Source organism: Sus scrofa, chromosome 3 (assembly GCF_054392235.1).
Source record: "Sus scrofa isolate SSC_HxYL_T2T_F1_AM1 chromosome 3, Sscrofa_HxYL_maternal_Yorkshire_Landrace_v2.0, whole genome shotgun sequence".
Taxonomy (NCBI): domain Eukaryota; kingdom Metazoa; phylum Chordata; class Mammalia; order Artiodactyla; family Suidae; genus Sus; species Sus scrofa.
Window position 1 is genome coordinate 61981461 of NC_139385.1, and position 13898 is coordinate 61995358.

Consider the following 13898-nt stretch of genomic DNA (forward strand, 5'->3'; position numbering starts at 1 on the left):
TAGGAAAGAAGCCACTTGCCATACTATTTTATTTATTTATTTATTTATTTATGTCTTTTTAGGGCCGCACCCATGGCATATGGAGTTTCCCAGGCTATGGGTTGAATTAGAGCTGCAGCTGCTGGCCGACACCACAGCCACACCAATGTGGGGTCCAAGCCATATCTGCAACCTCCATCATAGCTCAGGGCAACAGTGGATCCTTAAATTGCTGAGCGAGGCCAGGGATCAGACCCATGTCTTCGTGGATACTAGTCGGGTTCATTTCCGCTGAGCCATGTTGGGAACTCCTGTCATTATTATTTTAAACGATGGACAGAGGAGAAGCTTAATGCCATAGGAAACCTATAAGGACAGTTGATTGCCTGAAGGCAAAGGTGTAATGTACTGCAAATACACCCATATTACCTGTAGGAAGTGTGAGCTGTTGTTCCCTCTCACCAGCCAGCAGTGGAGAAGTTTGACGAGAATTTTTACCTCTGTATGAACACCCCAGAACCCTGTGTGAGACTGCGAGGAGTCAGTAGGAACTGCTTGCAAGCTGTGATCTGGTTTATCAAAAGCTGTTCTTGATTTTAGCCCACAAAATCTACCTTGAAGGGGAGCAATAGAGGAAGTAATCTGGAGACATCCCCTTTCCTCGGATATGTGTTCTAGAAGATTCCCAAAGAGACTGAAGGGTTGGGATCGTGAATACCAGACTCCAGAGCAGGGAGAGAGGCTAAGCTGGAGGAAAACAGGAGTAAGAATGGGAATAGCATCATTCGGCTTCTCACAAGCCTGCCCCTGGAAGGTCTGAGGTCCCGGGTATGTATGACCTCATTTCGTTCTGCAGTAGCCCTGTGGGAGAGCCCTCTATTATCATCACACTTGTACAAACGTCACATGTGCCATCGAGAGAAGTTTAAGTAAATGACTCCGGGCCATGTAGGCAGATGTCAGGATTTTAACCTTGTCTGGCTATTCCATAGCCCGTGCTCCAAAGCAGAGGTCAGCAAACTCTGGCCCTGGGGCCCAATTCCATCGTGCTCCCGGTTTTTGTAAATAAAGTTTTATTGGAACACAACCCCTCTCATAACCTTATGTGTGGTCACTGGTGGTGTTGGTGCCCTGGGTGGCAGAGGTGGGGAGAAGTAGACAAATCTAATTTGTTTCAGAAATTTTCTGACCCACACGAGACCAGAGCAAAATGAAAACTCAGGGCTTCGCATCCATAAATTAGTAAGAATATAAGAATGAAGACAGCAGGGCATTAAGCCAAGCACAGGCCCTTCAGTGAGTGTGGCCTTGTGCACCTACCCAGGAAGCCAGGAAGCCCACCAGTGGTACAGAAAGCCCACCGATGGTGCCAGGAAGCACCAGGTGGCTGTGAGGGAAGACTTTGCAGCTGGCTCACCCATGTTTCCCTGTCTTCAGCCCACGAGAAAGCCTCACTGGTCCACAAACAAGAGCAGTGGGGGAAGTGTTCCACAAATTTGGACCAGCCAGATGGAGTCAACATAAAAGCCATTCTTTCCCTGGAGAGTCTAACCTTTAGAATGTGGGGATCTTAAAACCTTCTTTTTGAGGAAATGGTAGGAAGGGTAGATGGTAGACATTTGTTTGTCTTATGTCCTTAATTGGCAAAATAAAAGTTTATTACCTATATCAAGGATTTAATTATAAAAGGAAGACTGGTATAGTAGTCACTGGAGGTATATAATGTTAAATGGGTAGATTGGAAAGAAAATGATGTTGAGTAAAACACAGAGCAAGGGCTAAAGCACAGTAGCATACACAGGTAATAAAAATATTGTGTTTCAAAGATTTACATGTATCAAAGATTATGTGGAGTTGGGGAGAGGAGGGCCGGGTTGAAAATGGGGTTCAAGGGGAAAATCATAAAAACTGTAGACAGAAGGCCCTTGTGCCAACCGATGTTCCTAATATGCCTTAACTGATAATGCAATTAACTCAACTCTCATCATCTAAGGTCTGGATTTCAGACTGTCCCCCTTGAAATGCTTGCAGTTCCCACTGGAGCAGCACAGCAGCCTGTGATGGACAGCATCCCTCCTGCCCCGCCCCCACCATGAATTCCCACCAAACCAGGGTTCCACTAACTCTTGATGGTTCTCAAAGCAGTTTCTCACACACAGGCTGTTTGGATCCTTGCCTCACCCTAGTGTTGTCCATACAATTATCCTCCTTTGCAGATAAGAAACTTCAAAAGGTCCAAGTAATTAACTAAACAACAGAAACATGGCCAGATCTGGATCCAGAGCCAGGTTCTCTGGCTTGTGTTGTTACGCTTTTTTTTCAGTTGACCTCCAGAGGTCACCTTCCCAATGCGCTGAGGTTCATCACGTGTTAGGGCTGATGGCAAAATTAAGAAGGGCTTGCTTTTATGAAAAATGATTGGTGGCACCTTGGAAGGTGCTTACACGTGCCGAAGGCGTTCTTTCCTCAAGTCTTTACCTTTTCCTCATTGTTTCTTTCATCCTCATGGCAGACTATAGAGCCAAAATCACCCTCAGGGATATGTTTTGCTCCAGGAACAGGACATAAGTCAAGTCATTAGAGTGGAAGGGATTCACGATTTATGTGATCTCACTCTGCTTCTCTCAGAGACCTTCGGTGCGTGGAAGGTCTACAGCCCTGCAGATGGGCAGTTTTTGCTCACAGCTACCCTGATTCTCTCCTGATGCATCTTAATCTTCTTCTATCCTCCAAAAACATCCATCCTATTCCACTGCAGCCTTGGTGTTTTCATTAAGTTCTTTGTTAGCTTCCCTTCTTTAGACTGATGAAACCGAGATCTTTCTGCATTTTCTCACAGACTGTCCCAAGACTGTCACCATTTGGAGTTTTTCATTCCTTTCGCACTTGATATTTTCCCATTCTCCACTTAGACATTGCCTGGCATCTCCAGTGGTCAGAGGTGAGAGTTTAGATGGATGGTTTTCAGTGTCATTTCCGGATGAGCAGCATCAGCACCACCCGGGAATTTGCTAGAAACATAAATGATCAGGCCCCATACGGAAGCCAACCAAGTCCGAAATCCCGCAACGGAGCCCTACGTACGACCTGCCTTAACAAACCCTCTGGGGGATTCGGATGCATGGTAAAATGTGAGAATTATCTTTCAACACTCTTTCCCCTCCAATGGTGGGCAAAGCCACTTTTTAGCCCTGTTTGGAGCCACATGCCTCATGTGAGCCAGGGGAATGTGAGTCTGTGTGGTACAAGCCTAGAGCGTGCTTGTGGGCTTTGGGCTGGCTCTTGCGCCCCAGCAATTGACCTTAAGAAGAACACGCTCTGGGTCTAAGAGAGTATTCTTACATGGAACAGAATAGTTCTGTCTGTTCCTAAAAGCAGCAGTAGCAGAAATAAACTCTTCAGAAAGTCTGTCTCCCTTACAGCCTAGACTCTATCATGGACCGTATGTGACCTATTAGGAAGCACGTATGTGTACAGGGAACCACCAGTCTATGACACATGCTGCTCAAAACAAACAAGTAATAAATAAATGGAGAGAAGGGATGACATGTGGTACAGTATACATTTTAGGGTAATTTTGTTTAATAAAACCTTTTGGATTCTTAGAAGGAAAATAAATGTCTAATCACAACAGATCAAATAAACAGCAGATTAAGTAATTTTCTTTTTTTTTTTAATTAATTAATTTATTTTTTTTTAATTATTTATTTATTTATTTATTTTTTGTCTTTTTGCTATATTTTGGGCCGCTCCCACGGCATATGGAGGTTCCCAGGCTAGGGGTCGAATCGGAGCTGTAGCCACTGGCCTACGCCAGAGCCACAGCAACACGGGATCCGAGCCGCGTCTGCAACCTACACCACAGCTCACAGCAACGCCGGATCATTAACCCACTGAGCAAGGGCAGTGACCGAACCCGCAGCCTCATGGTTCCTAGTCGGATTCGTTAACCACTGCGCCACGACGGGAACTCCAGATTAAGTAATTTTCTCAAGTGAGATGACGTCTGGAGAGAGATGGGAGCTGTCCTTGGCTCAGTGGGTGGATGATATCAGATCAGAGTGTGTGCAGAGATGGGGCTGCACTTAGTTCCTTTCTAGGTATTTCAGATAGAGGGTGTTTAATAAAGGAAATGTCTATGTAAGTGTTTGAAGGGCAGAAAACTAATGGGCAGGGGTGGAGGCATGACATCCTCCAGATGTTAGCAATAGCATGAAGGACCAGGGGGATATAAAGGGACAACACTGAGACATATTCTGAGACCCTCAGCAGATCTGAGCTCTGATGCCTATAGCATTCTCCTACTCATAAGTATATTAACTTTTGTTACTTCCCCACAATCCTACCACCTCTTCCTAGATCACTCCTAAGTAAATCACTCATACCCACATTCTTATCTAAAGGTGCAAAAGATCACCTACTCTGGTTTCAGAGAACCTGTCAGTTCAACAGATGGGTTTGGCTTCCATGATGGGTGCCTTTCCACAAGATGATTAAAATGAAACAGATTTGAAACAGGTGTTTGTGGGGTCTCTCAGAAGCAAAATGGAGATAAGGATGTAGTTTACAAAACTTAACCAGCAAAGTGTAAAGAAGTTGAAAAAGTCTTTTAAAAATTTAAAAATTGGGTTAGATTACATAGCAACACAAAAATTTCCTGAGCACGATTTTTATTTTTATTTATTGATTTAATTTTGTCTTTTTAGGGCTGCACCTGTGGCATACGGAGGTTCCCAGGCTAGAGGTTGAATAGGAGCTGTAGGTGCCCGCCTACACCATAGCCACAGCAATGCCAGATCTGAGCCGTGTCTGCGACCTACACCACAGCTCACCCCAAAGCCCTGAGTGAGGGCATTAATCCACCGAGCAAAGCCAGGGGATCAAACCTGTGTCCTCATGGATACGAGGCAGATTTGTTTCTACTGAGCCATGCAGGAATTCCTAGACTGTTTTTAAGTGGACAGTTCACTAGTGTTACATACATTCATGTTGGTGTTCCACCTCCAGAACTCTTCATCTTAGAAAACTGAACCTCTTCCCAGTAAACAATAATGCTCTATATGCCCTAACACTAGCCCCCAACAGCCGCCATCTACCTTCTGTCCCTGTGAACTTGACTACTTTAGCAACCTCATGCATGTGCGTTATACAGTACTTGTCTTTCTGTGACTGGCTTATTTCACTTAGGATCATGTCCTCAAATTTTGTTCATGTTACAGCATGTGACAAAATTTCCCTTCTCTTTTTTTCTGGGCCACACTTGTATCACAACAGTGACTAGGCTGCTTGCAGTGACAATACCAGATGTTTAACCTGCTGCACCACAAGAGATATCCAGAATTTCCTGTCCTTTAAAGGCTGAATAGGAGTTCCCATTGTGGTTCAGCCATAAGGGACCCAACTAGTGTCCATGAGGACAGGAGTTCAATCCCTGCCTTTGTTCAGTAGGCTAAGGTTCTGGTGTTGTGAGCTTCGGTGCAGGTCACAGATGTGGCTAGGATCTGGGTTGATGTCGCTGTGCCATAGGCCTGAGGCTACAGCTCCCATGCAACCCCTTGCCTGGGAACTTCGGTATGTCATGGGTGTGGCCCTTAAAAAAAAAAAAAAAAAAGAATGCTTAGGAGGGAGTTCCTGTCATGGCTCAGTGGTTAACAAATCTGACTAGGAACCATGAGGTTGTGGGTCCGATCCCTGCCTTGCTCAGAGGGTTAAGGATCCAGCGTTGCTGTGAGCTGTGGTATAGGTTGCAAACGCGGCTCGGATCCCGTGTTGCTGTGGCTCTGGCATAGGCCAGTGGCTACAGCTCAGATTTGACCCCTAGCCTGGGAACCTCCATATGCCGTGGGAGCGGCTCTAGAAAAGGCAAAAAGACAAAAAATAAAATAAAATAAATAAATAAAGGCTGAATAATATTCCACTGTGTGTATAGATCACATTTTATTTATTCATCATTGTGCACTTTCACTTGTTGGCTATTGGAAAGAATACCACCATGAACAAGGTGTATAAAGAACTGAATGGTTGTTATTCACAGCTACTTTCTTTGATAAAGAAGAGAAATTTACGCAGAAAATACTTTAGTCATGCTCAATTTAAATTAACGGTGTCTAGTTATCTTATGGAGACATAAACAGAGACATCACACTAAATGCCTTTGAGAAAAGTCAAACGTGACCACAGAAGTCTGAAAATTATGAAAAATAGGAAATTTATAAAACATTTATATGGTTTTCACTAGGATGAGAGTGGGTCGGGCTATGATTACAGGGGTAACAGGGGTGTATTGGATTTTCTTGAGTTCATCTTAAGACAAATGACTGAAACCTAAACTTGATAGACTCTCTCCATATGTAAGAATGAGAGAAGTCAGATGGAGAAAAGAACACAGGCTGAAGAAGAAATGAGAACCAATGTTTTAGGAAGATAATTTATAAAAGAGCAGAATTAGTAGAAGACAGAGGGTCATTCACAAGTAAGAGAGAAAGAAGTTGCTAGAGGAGATCTTGATATCTTAGAATGAAAATAGAGTTCTTTGGGAGTTCTTGCTGTGCCACAGTAGGTTCAGGATCTGGCATCAGCACAGCTGTGGCATAGGTCACAGCTGCAGCTTGGATTTGATCCTTTTTTGGGGAACTTGTGTGTATGCCTCGGTGTGCCAAAAAGTAAATAAATTAATTAATTAAAAAAAGAAATTAGAGTTCGCTGAAAATTGAAGTTATAGGAAATATTTAGTAGGAGAGTCTGATAAATCATTCAGAAAATATCTATTTACTTCTTTTACCAACAACACTTGGGTTTTGTCTGTGGCAGATTCTACTTTCCAAAGACGCTACGTTACCTCCATTACCCAACAGTCTTCTCAAACCTTGGGAGTGTTCTCCCAATAGGAGGAGAGGCATTCCCCTCTCCTAGAGTCTGAATAAGGTTGGGACTCGCTTGTAACTAAGAGAGGCAGTGGGAACAATGCTGTGTGACTCCCATACATGGGTCCAAAAAGTCTTCATAGCTTCTGCCTTGCAGTTGAAATATTCAGCCTTGAAGTCCTTAGTGGTCACGTCAGTAGCCTTCTGTCCTAAGACAGCCATGCTGCCAGGAAGCCCAACTAACCAGAGGCAGAGAGACCAAATAGAGAGGCCCTGAGATGATGGGAGAGCAAAAGATGCTCAAAAAGTTCCCGGCTGCAGGAAGCCCAACTAACCAGAGGCAGAGAGACCAAATAGAGAGGCCCTGAGATGATGGGAGAGCAAAAGATGCTCAAAAAGTTCCCGGCTGTTATACCTCCTGCAACCAAGTGGGGAATACTGAAGCAGAACCACTGAGATGGGGGCAGGGGTGGCAGGAACTAGCCCCTCCCTAATAGACCCTGGGAGAGGTGGTAAGAGAATTGTTGCTACTTTAAACAGCTACACTTGGGGGGAGTTTGTTACACAGCTTTGGATGCCAGAGGGCAGGGTTCCATTTTAGATACTGAGGTTCAGCTGTTTGAAAATAGAACTGCCTTTGTTTTCATGAAGTTTACAGACCAGAATCAGAGAAAACAAGCATAATTAGACTCCACAACTGTCAAAGAGATAGGACGGAATGACCAGGGATAATGGCGGCAAAAAATACCCATGGCTGGGTGTGGTTAGAAGTTTTCTTGGCATTTGGGGGTGAAGCAGAGGAAAATATCTTTGATGCAAGATGAGTCTTGTTCCTTTCCAATTGCTTGCTGCTGGTAGGATAGGAATTGAGAAGGGAAAGCACCAAGATGGAGAAAGTAAGAGGGAAAAGACAGAACATTTAATGCTTCATTGGGACAAGTGTAACTTGAGCGACGCCAAGGTGTTTTAGACCAGTTCCTAGAGATGAGCGGAATGCTGTTACAATAATCCCCCTTTTGGGGGCACTCGGGGGTCATGCTTCCTTTCAGGTGCTCTTTGTTAAGCCCTGGGCAGAGCCATGCCTAGCTCTGGGGGCTTTGCAGCCAGAACAAAGAGCAAAATAAGTGTACACTCCCTGATACCCCACACTTATAGTTGGTAGCATTTTCAACTCCCTACTTGTCTCTGCTTATGAATTTCTTATAGAATTACTTAATGGTGTGAGTTCAATGGGTAATTATAAAATTGACTTTATTTACCATCTCTTTCCTCAGGGACACAGTGAAACACTGTGTCCCCCGCTGCACAGGGAGAAGGCTGAACGTGGTTGAGAGAAAAATCATCCAACGCCAGACAATGAATACTTAAGCAGCCTCCAGCACTCAACCCCTGGATCCCAATAACCATGGCAGGATGCTGCAGAGTGTCACAGATCAAAGAAAGAGTGGATTGTGTTAAAGAAACAGTAGCAACTATGTCTTATACCTGGTCTTGGGATTCGCCCACTCTCTCATCCCCCCATGTCTCTAGCATTCCTATGATGTGAAGGGAATGGGTTTTGCAGGGCAAATGCAGTCCAGGCAAGGGAGCAGAGCCTGTAATCTCAAATCCAGTTGTCTGGGAAAGGAGACATGAAGATTCTGCCTCGTAACACTGGAAGTAACCTGGCACTGGCATCACCTGAACAGATCTGCAGACATGAGCGTATACTAATAACTAGGATGACCATGAATATCCAAGATTCTTCTGAATGGACCAAGCACACTGCCTGACAATAGGAGGCAGTTGGGGGTGAAGTGGGGGGCGGGTGGAGAAGGTGAGGTTGCAAACCAGGTGTTGAGTTCTCCTCTGTCATAGGTGAGAGTGATACACAGGGAAGTTGGGTTTGGCAAATACACACTAGTATCTATAGAATACGTAAGTAACAGGGACCTGCTGTAGAGCACGGGTAAGTCTACTCAATAGTCTGGGGTGGCCTGTATGGGAAAGGAATCTGAAAAGGAACGGATATATGTATACGAACTGATTCACTTTGCTGTCCACCTGAAACTAACATCATAAGTCAACTATACTCTAATAAAATTTAAAAGAGTCCTCCTCACAGACATATCTGATCCATTCCTATCAGCTCGTCTCCCAAGACATGTCCTCATCAAGGCTGACAGGTAGCGAGGTGGGCCTTGCCCACAGGTGAGGTATTCCCCTCCTCTGGACAAATTAGAGCAGCTCATCACGTCTTATGGCAAATTGATGCCATGGCTCTTGTTCTTTGCATGGGGCAAAATCACAAAGTTCTTTGCATGGGGTAGGTCTCAGATGCCAATCCAGGGAGCAGTGACTGACAAGTGTGACCTCACCTGGGAGAGACTTCAGACGGTTCCTACGGGTCTCACTTCAGTTCTTAACAAGGAAACATCTGTCCGCAGAGCTCATCCAATGGTACTGCTGATAGTAGGAAAACGTAGCCACTGACCAGCTTCTCTTCCTCACCTGGATCCGTGGAGATGACGAAAGTGTCTGGTCATCGGGAGAGAAAGCTGCTGACGTCAACATTGTCAATGAGCCCTTTCCAGAGCACGAAATTCCAACTGGAGAGAGAGACACTCAAATTAGTAACCACACATGCCTCTGTTTCCTAGTGCTCATCAGACAGAGGTTCAATGGCTGGAAATTATTGAAATGAGGCAGATGTCAAGGGGCTGCAGTAAATGCAGCTCCTTTCCGGCAGCGGGAATTGTGTGCCTGTGGTTGCAGGATCCTTGTTAAATCTCTATGTGGGGAAAAGTCCTAAAGTATCTGCCACTGCCACCTTCCCCTCTGTCGCCAAGTTGAACAAATGGATGGACGGAGTTTAAGGCTCTGGGATTTGCTTGGAGCTGAGGCTGAGCATCCTTTTCCCAACCGTGAGATGGAGACTGTACACATCATTTCAGGTGACTTTTTTTCTCCCCCTTGTCACCCTCTCCAATCTGCTCCTCCCATTGAAGCTGGTGGAGCTGGATATACTCTGCTCAGGAAGAGAAACGGTCTTGAAATATTAGGTTTCCTTTTCACTTCTCAGTTGGGTGGGTGCAGTCAGGGTCAATCTCCCTTTTTCAAACCAGCAGATGTAAAGCATCTAAGAGGCGAGAAAGATATTCAGGTTTACACTGGTGTTTGCACTGTTGCTGTTTTGGGAAAGGTGAGCCAAGCTTCAGACATTCTTGGTCTGAAGGAGACAAGAGGTGGGGGCCGCGCGATGCCTGGGGACATCTCACATTTGTGACGTGGCAGCGGATGCTGGAAGGGGGCTTGGAAATACTTCCCCCTTCAGGAGGGGGTAGGGGAGCTTCCAGAGTTGGCAAAATGAGGCAGGTAATGAAACGAAGATTTTCTGCAGTGGGAAAACGTCTTTATATTTAGGCAGCGTATGTGAGCAGGTACAACTAAACGTTGACAAGGAGCTCTGTGTTCTCCAGAGCTCCTGCTGGAATCTGGTCACTTTGCTGCCTCAGTGCAGGTCCCTGAGCAAGGGCTTGCATGGTGACAGGAGGGAGGCAGGTCTTGCCGGTCATTCACCTGCTCCCCACCACCCAGCGCCCACCTGTGAATGGGTGGCTGGACAGGAAGAAAGCCAGCATCTTACAAACTCTGCCTACACTGTGTTGTTTAGGGGCAGTGTATATATTTTCTATGTGAAACATTGACTCTAAGTTAAATATTGAAAATAAGAAAGAGGAAAAAAAAAATGCCCAATTCAGCATCATTGAGCTCATGTCACTTTAGAGCAAGGTGGTAAAAGACAGCAGAATGGCTTTCTTAAAACTTATTTATATTGACCTTCATTCCATAGAAAATAGTATTCAGAATATGTGGATTTATTTTCCCCTTCTCTTTGGACAACATCCACCAAAAAAAAAAAAAAAAAAAAGGAAGAATAAAAATCTTTCATATGTTACCTTACATACCCTTCAAGAGTTCAGGTGTTTTTAAATGTAAAACTTATAAGTGCAATATAAAAAAAAATAGCCAAAAGATATAATATTTTTTGGTTGCACCAAAGAAACTCTTCATAATTTACACTATCTATTCTTGAGGAAGAGAAACTGCTTCATTAGTCATGAGTGCTGGTTTCTACGTGGGTTTTTTTTGTTTGTTTGTTTTTTTGGCCACACCCTCGGCATATGGAAGTCTTTGGGCCAGGGATCAAATCTGAGCTGCAGCTTTGACCTACACCACAGCTGCAGCAAAGTCGCATCCTTAACCCGAGGCATCACAGTGGGATCACATACTGGTTTCTGCTTATGATTAAATTATTCACTGTCTACCTGTCTGGTTCACATTTTTTCCATTGATTTTTAGCTCTCATAAATAAAGAACACATTTGAAACTCAAGGCACAAAGAATTTTGTTGTAGATTGTGATAAACTGACAAAACTCAAAATTAATGTGTTCTGGGGGAAAAATGTAATTGTAATGTATACATGTAAGGATAACCTGACCACCTTGCTGTACAGTGGGAAAAAAAAAAATTAATGTGTTGACTTCCACAAACCAGTGTGAGAGTCTGGGTCAGTTAGTTCATGGAGATGCCAATGACTACCCCGTGGATAATCGACCAGAATCACCTCATTGAAAAACAATTATGTCCATTTAAATTTCCTTAGAAAAATATGCTTAGAACAGTTTAATCCTATAATCTATAATCTAGGAATGTGAAGTTGTTTGTTTTTTTTTTTTTTTTGAGTACCACTAAGCTAAATTACCTATGTGTTCACCATTGTATTCAGTTGCAAACAGTTCTTAGAAGGGCAACACACTGTTTCTAGAAGTTTGCCCAGACCTTATATAGAAAAGCCCAAATTATGAACCTCACAGGTAACTTTTACACTGTTTAGCAAGGCTGCAAAATCATGAAGTTTGTTAATTCTTCTCTGGTTTGTCTGTGTACATTTCACATATATAAAAACAAAAGCAGGTAGAATGATGCTCCGAGAAGCTTGGTTTGGGAACAGATTGGAATTTGGGGTTTAGTCATCAAAGATGTGATAAACAGCACCGGGCGTTAATGTAGAAAACAGATTGAGCTTTTTAATGGGACATCAAATAAGACTTTATTAGCATCTATTAGGTTCGACCCAAAGCTCAGGAAATAGCATTAATGAGCATCATATATCAGCGTGTCTGTTATTAGATAACAGTATCCCTTAAAACTAGCAAAAGCCATATAGTATGTTATACTTTTTTTACCTTTATCTTTAGAATTAGCTGACATTCTATCCCGTTACACTGGCCTTACTATTAGCAATAGTGAACCAATTTATAAACCCATTAGTGACACTTTTTCCAGAAGATAAAAACAGTCAAAATTATCTGGCAGCAATTAATCTTAATGGCTGTATGCAGTAAACAGCAATGGGCTAATTCCAGCTCTGTCAGCCCCATCAAACAATCCTGCATTAGGCAGCCTTTCAGTGATCCATTAAGCATATTCAGAACAACAACAAATTCAATGCTGAAGGCATATGCACTAAACATTACAACAGTGATCTTCTGAAGCCATCATTATCTCTTAAATAGTACTTCCCCCATGTATTATCATTATGCTGTACATTAGAAATACTTTGATTAAACTCCCTTAATTCATAACAGACAGCTGCAGACCATTTATGCAGTTAATCTCAACACAACAGCTATTGAGGAAATATAACAAATGAAGGCTGTAAACTGGAAGTCATTACTATGAAAGATACTGGTTTTCTAGCCCTCTTAGAGCAGAGTACATCATAAGGATGGGGTTGGGGTCTACAAGAATGGGGGTGACACAGTGAATGACCTTCCTCCCTCCCCGTCACATCTGTCCCAAGGCTCTTTGTGTTGGAGGCTGGGCGTGTGACCAGTTTAGACAGGGCTCTTTCCTGGGCATTGACCATCCAAAGGTTCGACCGAGGAGCAACAAAGCTTTGGTTGACTTCTATTTCCCAGCTGTGGTATTAGGAAGTCAAGGCTTTGCTTGTATGAATAATCTCACCGATTTCACCGGACCATTAGCGTCAAGCGTGTCATCCTTGGCAATGGCTTTGAATTTCCCTCCCAGCAAGCAGCGTCTATTAAAGTTTAATGTGTGGTACTTGAGTTTATATACTTGAAAAAAGAGACCCCTACCCAATTCCCCCTGCAAGCTTTCTTTCCCACGTGTGTGGTACTTTCATTGAACAATTCAGAAGAAATTCCGCCTGCAAAGAAAAATACCTGCTCCTAATTTAAGCAGCCACACCTTAGCTTCATATTCTGCTGAGGAAAATATGCACTGGCTTAATTTGATGAACAAGAAAGCTGTGTAAATTTCCGCCATAATATACCTTCACAAACTCTTTCCTTTTCACAGGTAGAGAAACCATAAACTTGGACATGAATGAGCTCTATATGTGCCCGGCATTTTTTTCCCCCTCACATAGAGTTTATTTCAAAGTTATAAACCACAGACATCGTGTCTACCTTTTGATGAAATGGCCAGCTAATTAAAACATAAATTTCGAGTCCCCTTGCCAACTCTGACAGTACGTTCAGTTTTCAGGCTCGGCGTCGATGAATTAAATATTGAGTCGAAATGTGAAGCACAACCGTTGTGGAGTGATAAGCATTGAGCCTGCAGAGGCAGAGGCCACTTCTCGTGGCCGTTGATTCTGAGTGTCTCAGGGGGTTTCAACACGGTGGCTGAGTTGACCCGTCCCTCTGAGATGTCCATGAATTCAAGGCTGTTAAAGTTTGCTGCCTATTTGTGGGAAGTAGATTGGTTGGACACAGGTGACTTGCTGTAGGGAACCCTTCCTGGGCCTCCCCCACATTCCCGCCCACCTCCCCCTAGATCATCATGCTTTTTATTTTCATTTCTTAAAGTTTTATTGAAGTACAGCTAATTTACAATGTTGTGATTGTTGCTGCTGTACAACAAAGTGATTCGGTTATACATATACACACATCCATTCTCTTTCAGATTCTTTTCCCACATAGATGATCACAAACTCTTGGGTAGACATCCCTGTGTCATAAGCCGGTCCCCACTGGCCAATCATT

The 13898-nt window shown here is 43.6% G+C and overlaps 1 long non-coding RNA gene across 9 annotated transcripts in view; it reads right to left on the minus strand.

The window, feature by feature from the left end:
- Positions 1–11909: 11909 nt before the first annotated feature.
- LOC146404668 (uncharacterized) overlaps positions 11910–13898 on the minus strand; it is an 89274-nt gene continuing 87285 nt past the window's right edge. For all 9 annotated transcript variants that reach the window (XR_014841347.1, XR_014841348.1, XR_014841333.1 and 6 more), the window contains one exon: positions 11910–13596. This is a non-coding gene — a long non-coding RNA (uncharacterized LOC146404668). The remainder of the gene's footprint in view (positions 13597–13898) is intronic.